The 10,000-nt window shown below is 34.6% G+C and overlaps 4 non-coding genes across 4 annotated transcripts; all 4 read right to left on the reverse strand.

Annotated features, from left to right (window-relative positions):
- Positions 1 to 4,576: 4,576 nt before the first annotated feature.
- LOC141358082 (5S ribosomal RNA) lies at positions 4,577 to 4,695 on the reverse strand. The gene has a single exon (XR_012364571.1). It is a non-coding gene; the product is annotated as a 5S ribosomal RNA (ribosomal RNA).
- Positions 4,696 to 4,816: 121 nt separating this feature from the next.
- Positions 4,817 to 4,935, reverse strand: LOC141357593 (5S ribosomal RNA). Its single transcript, XR_012364080.1, has one exon. It is a non-coding gene; the product is annotated as a 5S ribosomal RNA (ribosomal RNA).
- Positions 4,936 to 5,068: 133 nt separating this feature from the next.
- LOC141358482 (5S ribosomal RNA) lies at positions 5,069 to 5,187 on the reverse strand. Its single transcript, XR_012364977.1, has one exon. It is a non-coding gene; the product is annotated as a 5S ribosomal RNA (ribosomal RNA).
- A 141-nt stretch (positions 5,188 to 5,328) lies between these two features.
- On the reverse strand, positions 5,329 to 5,447 carry LOC141354985 (5S ribosomal RNA). Its single transcript, XR_012361412.1, has one exon. It is a non-coding gene; the product is annotated as a 5S ribosomal RNA (ribosomal RNA).
- Between the last annotated feature and the right edge of the window lie 4,553 nt (positions 5,448 to 10,000).

Below are 10,000 nucleotides of genomic sequence, written 5' to 3' on the forward strand. Positions count from 1 at the left end.
TAAATGACTTTGTCTTGTTTTAAAACCTTGTTGTTCAAGAACAGAGGTTGATTTAAAATGTTTTCTCTTCCTCGTGGGTCATATTCAATATTTGTTAAAAACTTCCCCCAAGCACTAAGCAATTCTCTATAAAACCCAGGTATTCTCTCTGTCATCCATCTTTTCGTTTTCATCCATAAAATTCCATCCTCCATGTTAAAATTTTCACATCTGTTTAAAAAAAATTTCATTGTTTTCTTCCATTCTGCCTTGTTTTCTTCTTGTAAATACTTTTTAACTGCTTTTACTCTTAGACTGTTTTTCCTTTGTTCTACATCCATTAATCCTAGACCACCTTTTTCTATATCCCCTAAAATCGTGTTGTAAGCTATTCTTGGCGGTTTGCCGTTCCAAATAAAATCAAGAAAACATTTCTTCAACCTCCTTTCTATCCATATTGGCATTTCAGATAAGTATAAAACATACCACAATTTAGAAACCATTAAAACATTCAAAGTTAAAACCTTCCCCTTCAAGCTTAAAGTTCTTAATTTCCAAAAGTTTATTTTTCTTTCTATTCCTGATATCAGTTGTTCCCACATTTCATCTCTTGTTTTTTTCTCATTTTTCCCCAATAAAAGTCCTAAAATTTTCATTTCTTCTACCTCTTTAAAATTAAAATAATCATTTAAAAGCACAGCTTTGCCAAACCTCATGTACACTGTTTTATCCTCATTAACTTTACCTCCTGATGCTTTACAAAATTTCTTGACAACATTCATGGCCTCTTGTACACTTTCTTTCCTATTTACAATTATTGTTGTGTCATCTGCATACTGAAAAACTTTCCCTTCAGACATTATTCCCTCGATCTCAATTCCTGTTATTTTTGTATTTTCCTTTATAGCTAATCCCAGTGGTTCTGATACAAGTGAATATAACAGTGCCGAGAGTGGACAACCTTGCCGTATTGATCTCGTAATTTTAAAACATTCAGTTAAAAACCCATTGCATTTAATTTTTGTCAAAGCCCCCTTGTATAAGATTCTAATCCATTTGATAAAATTTTTCCCAAAACCAAAACTCTTTAAAACATCAAATAAAAAACCATGTTCCACCCTATCAAAAGCTTTTTCAAAATCTAAACTGATTATGTACCCATCCTTATTTTCTTGTTTTATGTACCATATCATGTCCCTTATACTCATTGTTATGTCAGCTATGTCTCTTCCTTTGACTGCATATGCTTGATTTGTTTTTATTATAGTTGGCATCACTTCCTTCAGTCTATTTGCTAAAACCTTTGCTATAATTTTAAAATCTGTGTTCAACATTGAAATTGGTCTATAGTTCTTTAAGTCTACCCTTTCCCCTTTCCTTTTATATATAATTTTCATCAAACCTATTCTCATCCTTTCATTTACTTCCTCTTTTTCAAAAATTTCCTTAAAAACCTCCTTTAAAATCTTTGTTAAAACCCCTTTAAAACATTTGTAAAATTCACTCCCCAAACCATCTATTCCCGGACTCTTCTTTCTATTTAGTTGATCTATTGCTTGTTCAATCTCTTCATCTCTGAAATCATGGTCACATACATCTTTATCTTCTTTACTTAATTTTGCTTTTATTAGATTTAATAATTGTTTTTTTTCTTTCTCCTCTTCACCTTGTGTACTGAAAAGGTCCTCATAAAAGGCCTTTATTTCCTTTAGAATATTTTCATTCCTTGTACGATTTCCCCATTTTTCCCTCTTATCTCCTTTACAATCTCTGCTTTTCCTTTCTTTTTCTCTAGGTCAAAATAAAACTTTGTACATTTCTCTCCTTCCACCATATATTTTGCTTTACTTCTTAATCTTGCTCCTTCATATTCTTTTTCCTCTATTTCCTTTAATCTTTCCTCAATTTCTCTTATCTTTTGTATGTCTTTGTTTTCTTTAGCTAGTTCTTTTTCTAAGTCTGTTTTCATTTCTTTTTTCTTATATCTCTTACATTTTTGTATTAGGCTACAGTATTTAATTGAGAATTTTTTTATTAAAAACTTTACGTTTTCCCACCATATTCTCTTACTCTCTTCATACATTTTACTTTCCTTTTCTCTTTCTATAATTTGTTTGATTTCTGAAACATAATCTTTATTTTTAAGAATCTCTGTATTTAAAACCCATACCCCCGGCCCTCTTTGTATTTTGTCCCAATCAATTTTAAAAAATAATAACTTATGATCACTTAAACTTGTTTCTTCATACTTAATCTTTTCAATAAAATTTTCAACATTCCTATTACATAAAATAAAATCAATTCTTGTTTTGCACACAAACTGTCCCACTATTTGTCGTCTTGAAAACTCTTTTTTTGTTTCGTTCCTTTCTCTCCATACATCAATCATTTTATTTTCTTCCATTAAAACCTTTAATTCTTTTCTGCCCGCATCACTTTTAAAAACCATTCCCTCTGCCATATCTTGTTTACTAAAAACTGTATTAAAATCCCCCATCATTACAATTTCTTTATATTTCTTTAAAAAACCTCTTAAAACATAAAAAAAATCTTTTTTTTCCTTCTCTTCTGTTGGTGCATGTACATTTACTATAACCATTTCCTTTTCATCATATTTTGTCTCTACAATCATACATTTTCCTATATTGTCTTTATATACAATTTTGCTTCTTTTAAAAACCTCCTCTTTCATTAAAAAAGCAACTCCTCTTCCAAATCTTCCATCACCATTGTTATATAAAATTCCTCCAGCCCATCTCCTTTGAAAATCCTTCATCACATTCTCTTTCCAGTTCGTTTCTTGTAGTGCAATGATATCTTCGTGTTTACATCTTTCAATTACTTTTTCAAATTTTCTCACGTCCAGCAGTCCTCTTGCATTAAAAGTCACACAACTTAAAACCATTAAAAGAAAAATTAAATACCTAAAAACCATTGTCTCACTTCATCTCCTCCAGTCCCTTTAAAACTTCATATCTATTTACACATTTCATTTGTCCTTTTTTCATCACTTTTTTCTTAGCAAACTGTACATTTGGTGTTACCTTTAATGTTCTTCTTCTTGTTTGTGCTCTTCCGACTCTACTTTTCTCCAATACTGCTGCTTCTTCCATTTCTTTATTGTCAATCCCGCTGCTCTCTACTATCTCATTTTGTCCTTCTTTGTCCATCGTATCTAAAAGACTTGTAAAACTTGCAGAAATTTCAATTGGTGTCCATGTACCATCATCTCCTTGTGAATTGTCCTTCTCGTTTTCCACTTCTTTATCCTCTGTTGTCTGTTCCTCTATGGTTATTCCCTTTTCCATTTCATTTGCTCCATCAGTGTGTTGTTGTTCTTCATTTTCATTTTCTTCTCCATCGTTCCCTTCATGCATTTGACTGTCCACCTGTTTTTGTGATCCTCCTTCCCCTCCATCCATCCAACACTCACATTTATTTAAATAGTCTTGGCAGTCCGGGCACTTAACAGTGTTACAGTCCCTTGCGAAATGTCCCCTCTCCTCACATTTGTAGCACTTAAAATCAGGGCAATCTTTCATTAGATGGTCTGGGCTCATGCACAGCCGACAGGTTTTCACCTGATGGCTGTGCATCACCCTAAAATATTGCGGCCCTTCCGCTGTTTCCAGCTTCGTGCTGTATGGGAGTGAAACCACTTCCCTGGGGAACCTCACTCTCGCAAACCTTGTCCCGTCCTCGATTCCAGTGCCCGGATACAGCCTTCTTTTAATTTTTGATATTGGCAAAACGCCCCAACCTTGCAATTTTTCTAAAATTTCGTTATCCTCCAGGTAAACAGGCAAATGCATGAAGGAAACGACATATTCTCTGTTTTGTAATCTCCTCACCTCACAGTTTGTTCCTTTTATCATTAGTCCATCCATTAACTCATCACACATTTCCTCCTTCTCCAGGGTCAGTTCATATTCCTTATTTTGTCTTGGTCTTAGTGCCAGAACGTTTCCTTCTCCAATTTTCTCTGCTATCACTTTAATTATATCCTCCGCCTTTACTCCATTAGCATTGTCCACATTTACAATCACTGTTGCTTCCTTCATGTATTTCCTTTGCTCAAAATTCTTAACACCTGTATCCTTTTGGTTTCCAGCTCGTGGTCGATGTTCAGGTCCAGTGTCATTGCCGTTCTGTTTCTCCGCCGCCATTTCCAGGTCATTAGCCGTAGGTCCGTCCATTTCAAATGAAAAACAAACTCGAAAAACAAACAAACTAAACCACGAAAAATCACGATTTAACCACCCTCCAGCCAGCCAAAAGCTGCTGTTAGGTGGTTTAAACAAAAAAAGAATCACTAACAAACAAAACTCAATCGATATACAAATAAAAAACTACAAACACTAACAAACATAAACAATGAGAGAGCCTTCCTCTCTCTACTGCAGCCAACTCACTTCCTGATTGCTCAATAGCGCCCTCAGGGTGGTGTGGCCGTAAGCGAGTGCTGACTCGATTCAAGAGCCACTTCAAGACTAATGTGGCAACGCCATGCCATCGGCGAACGCTTACAGAAAGGATGCATTTCTGGAAAAAATTATATGAATAAATAATTAAATAATTAATTAAATAAAGAATTAAATGCTTACAGCACCTGGCATTCCCAGGCGGTCTCCCATTCAAGTACTAACCAGGCCCGACCCTGCTTGGCTTCCGAGATCAGACGAGAGCGGGCGTGCTCAGGGTGGTGTGGCCGTAAGCGAGCGCTGACTCGATTCGAGAGCCACTTCAAGACTAATGTGGCAACGCCATGCCATCGGCGAACGCTTACAGAAAGGATGCATTTCTGGAAAAAAATTATATGAATAAATAATTAATTAAATGCTTACAGCACCTGGTATTCCCAGGCGGTCTCCCATCCAAGTACTAAACAGGCCCGACCCTGCTTGGCTTCCGAGATCAGACGAGAGCGGGCGTGCTCAGGGTGGTGTGGCCGTAAGCGAGCGCTGAGTCGATTCGAGAGCCACTTCAAGACTAATGTGGCAACGCCATGCCATCGGCGAACGCTTACAGAAAGGATGCATTTCTGGAAAAAAATTATATGAATAAATAATTAATTAAATAAAGAATTAAATGCTTACAGCACCTGGTATTCCCAGGCGGTCTCCCATCCAAGTACTAACCAGGCCCGACCCTGCTTGGCTTCTGAGATCAGACGAGAGCGGGCGTGCTCAGGGTGGTGTGGCCGTAAGCGAGCGCTGACTCGATTCGAGAGCCACTTCAAGACTAATGTGGCAACGCCATGCCATCGGAGAACGCTTACAGAAAGGATGCATTTCTGGAAAAAAAGTATATGAATAAATAATTAAATAATTAATTAAATAAAGAATTAAATGCTTACAGCACCTGGTATTCCCAGGCGGTCTCCCATCCAAGTACTAACCAGGCCCGACCCTGCTTGGCTTCCGAGATCAGACGAGAGCGGGCGTGCTCAGGGTGGTGTGGCCGTAAGCGAGCGCTGACTCGATTCGAGAGCCACTTCAAGACTAATGTGGCAATGCCATGCCATCGGCGAACGCTTACAGAAAGGATGCATTTCTGGAAAAAAATTATATGAATAAATAATTAAATAATTAATTAAATAAAGAATTAAATGCTTACAGCACCTGGTATTCCCAGGCGGTCTCCCATCCAAGTACTAACCAGGCCCGACCCTGCTTGGCTTCCGAGATCAGACGAGAGCGGGCGTGCTTTTTTTATTTTTTATTTATTTATTATAACAATCATATTCACACAATTACATAATTTCTATATATTCTTAGACATTACATTTAACACAGTGAGAGTGCTTTAACAACAAATAGACTTCTTTAAAAGACTTTTGGCAGGCACAATCTTAAATCCCACCAAAAATAAAATAAAAACATCATTATAAAATATTTCAAAACATTTGAAAGTTCAACATCTTTTTTTCACACTAAAAATGTCTCTTTCACATATTCAAAATATTATACAGATCAACCATAATCGTCAGGCATTTTCCAATTAAAATCTTCAAATATTGTACCCACATCCTTAGTAAAAACATTATAAAACTCCTCCAACCTGTTTTGCTCCTTAAAATAACAGTGCAAATGCTTTAAGTACATCTCAACTTTTCTTTTAAACACTATTTCAACATCTATAACAGTATTTTCTTTTTTTGCAACAATTCTTCTTTCCCATATAGCACTTTTAATCAGCATGACAAACAGGTTAATCGCTTTTCTGTTTTCACATGATTTGTTTTCTCCCAGCATTATCACCTTGTTCCAATCCATTTCTTTATTATCTTGTTCACCTCTCAACCTTTCAAGCAAACCTATACATTTTTCATTAAAGTTTTCCAATTGCTTACAACATAAAAACACATGTAAAAAAACCCTCATCTTCTTCTTTACATACTTTACAAGTTGCATTTTGCTCTCTCCCGATTTTGTTCAATAAAACATCAGTAAAAATCGCCTTGTGCCTAATTAAATATTCTAAGGTCCCCAATTTTGACTCAATAAAATTCCCCTTCATATTACTCCATATATGTTCTTCTTTCAAGTCTTTGTATTTCTGTAACCAGTATTTATTCACCACAGGTTTCTTAAAAATACAATCTCTAAAAAAACAATACAACATTTTCACAGTGCATTCCTTAAAAGCTCTTATTTTGTCTCCCAACATTAAATACACATCTTTCTCTTGTTTCCCTTGTTCTTTATTATCAATTTTCCTGATCCAATCATCAGGTATTGCACTTTTTATTATCTTAAACTTATTTACAATTTCTTGTCTACTATATTCTTCTTTTGCTTCCTCCATAGTATCCACAATGTACTGCACAGGTAAAAATCCCTCCTTAAACTCATATAAAACATCTCTCACTTTTGTAATTCCCACATCCCACCACTTTTTAAAAAACACTTCTTTCCCTTGGTTTACAATGTTCTTGTTTAAAAACAATGGTTGGTTTAAAATACACTCTCTTCCACTAGGCATGTACTGTACACAAGTTAAAACTTTCCCCCATGCACTCATAATTTCCTTGTAAAAATCCGGCACCTTTTCCGTCATCCAAGCTTTAGTTTTCATCCATAAAATGTCTTCTCCCAGATTAAAATTACCACATTTGTTTAAAAAATATTGCATTGTTTTTTTCCATACCATTACATTCCCATCATCCAGATACTTTTTAACCATTTTAACCCTTAAACTATTTTTTCTTTGTGCTACATCTATTAGGCCCATCCCACCTTTCTCTACAGCTCCAATCAATGTGTCATATGCTATTCTTGGGGGTTTCCCTTCCCATATAAAGTCTAAAAAACATCTCTTTAATCTTTTTTCAATCCACAGAGGCATAGATGACACATATAAGACATACCATAACTTAGACATCATTAAAACATTCGAAATTAAAACCTTCCCTTTAAGACATAATGTCCTCAATTTCCAAAAATGTAACCTTCTTTCAATATCTCCTAAAATAGTTGCCCACATTGTTTCATTAGCTCTCCTTTCATCATCCCCCATTAAAACTCCTAAAATCTTGATTTCATTCACTTCTTTAAAAGCAAAGTCACTCGTTAAAGCTTGCACATTCCCACATCTCATATACACAGTTTTATCCTCGTTAATTTTTCCTCCTGATGCTTTACAAAATTGTTGTACAATTTTCATTGCACATTTAACTCCCTCCCTGTCTTTCAAAATAAGCGTAGTGTCATCCGCATACTGAAATATTGCTTCTCCTTCCACATTCCCTTCTATGTGAATACCTTTTATTCCCTTTTCTTCCCTCATAGCCAACCCCAAGGGTTCCGCGACTAAAGAATATAATAGTGCTGACATGGGACACCCTTGTCTTATGGATCTTGTTAGTGTAAAACATTCCGTTAAAAACCCATTACATTTAATTCTAGTTACCGGTCCATTATATAAAATTTTCACCCACTTTATAAAATTTTCTCCAAATCCAAAACGGTTTAAAATCCCAAATAAAAATTCATGTTCCACCCTGTCGAAAGCCTTTTCAAAATCTAAACTTATAACATATCCCTCCATTTTTCTCTCCTTCATGTATCCAATTGTATCTTTAATGCTTAGGGTCGTATCAGCTATGTCTTTCCCTTTGACCCCATATGCTTGATTTGTCTTTATTATTCTCGGCATCACTTCTTTCAGTCTGTTTGCTAAAATTTTTGATAAAATTTTCAAATCGGTATTTAACATCGTAAGCGGCCTATAATTCTTTAGTTCAGTTTTCTCTCCTTTTTTCTTATATATTGTTTTCATCAAACCCATTCCCATTCTTAGATTCATCTGCCCCTTATTAAAGATCTCATCATACACTTCCTTTAAAATACTGGTTAACATATCCCTAAAAACAATATAAAACTCACTCCCCAACCCATCAATTCCAGGACTTTTGTTTTTGTTTAATTCATTTATCGCTCTTTCAATTTCCTCTTCACTTATCTCTTTGTCACAATCCTTCATATCTTCCTTGTCTATTTTAGTTGTTATCTTCTCTAACATTTCTTCTTTTTCATCCTGCACTCCCTCAGTTGTAAACAATTTTTCATAATACCTTTTCATTTCTATTAAAATTGATTCATTACTCTTTACTTCTTCTCCATTCTCCTTTTTCACTACTTTTATAATTTCAGACTTCCCTTTTCTTCTTTCTAGGTCAAAGAAAAATTTTGTACATTTTTCACCTTCAACAAGAAACTGAGCTTTACTCCTTAATCTTGCACCTTCATATTTCTTTTCTTCCATTTCTTTAAGTTTATTTTCCAATTCTTTTATCTTTAACATGTCCTTATTACCCTGATTTATCTCTTTTTCTAAATTTTCTCTTATTTCCTGTCCATTGTATTTCTTACATTTCTCAATTAATCTGCACAATTTTATTGTATGAATTTTAACTAAATATTTCAAATTTTCCCACCACAATCTTTTATCTTCCATATACATTGCATTTCCTTTTTCTTTTTCAATTAGCGTCTTTATATCTAAAACATACCCTTTGCTTTTTAAAACCTCAGCATTTAAAACCCACACGCCTGGACCTCTCTTTAACGTACTCCAGTCAATCTGCATATATAACGGCTTGTGATCACTTAAGCTTGTTTCATCGTATCTCACGTTATCAATAAAAACTTCTAAATTCCTGTTACACAAAATAAAATCGATTCTTGTTTGACACATGAAATTCCCCACCCTTTGTCTTCTTGAGTATTGCCTTCTTTCATTCCTTTCTCTCCAAACATCCACCAAGTTATTGTTTTCCATTATTGATTTTAACTCTCTCCTTCCCATATCATTTCTAAAAACCATTCCATCTGCCATATCTAATTTACTTAACACAGTATTAAAATCCCCCATTAACAAGACATTTTGTTGGTTTTTTAAAAGTGACCTTAAATCATTAAAATAATCTCTCTTTTCTTTTTCCTCCGTAGGTGCATGTACATTTATCACAACCAGTTTTTTGCCTTCATATTCCATTTCTACTGCTAAACATTTCCCAATATCATCTTTATAGATAACCTTGCATACAGTTTTCACATTTTCTCTTATTAAAAAAGCCACTCCTCTGCCAAACCTCGTATCATCATTATTGTATAAAATCTCACCGTTCCATCTTTTCCTTATTTCACATATGTGCTTTTCTTTCCAATTTGTTTCTTGCAATACAATCACGTCTTCATTCTTGAACATTTCTTTCACTTTTTCAAATTTGTTAAAGTCCGAAAGTCCTCTGGCATTAAAAGTAACCAAACTTAAAACCATAAAAAATAAGTAAATAAAAACACTCATTGAGTCAATTTCTTTAGCTCATACCATCCAAGTCTTTTAGCAGTACATATTTATCTTTTATTAAGTCTTTGTTAGTTGTTTTTTTCCTTATTCCTTCCAAACATGGCTTTACCTTAATTTTTCGTCTTCTTCTCTCCACTTTCGGTTTTCCTTCAGACATTGCGTTGACATCCTTGTTAAAATCCTCATCTTGATCTAATTCATCTTGTTC

Source organism: Misgurnus anguillicaudatus, chromosome 21 (genome assembly GCF_027580225.2).
Source record: "Misgurnus anguillicaudatus chromosome 21, ASM2758022v2, whole genome shotgun sequence".
NCBI lineage: Eukaryota > Metazoa > Chordata > Actinopteri > Cypriniformes > Cobitidae > Misgurnus > Misgurnus anguillicaudatus.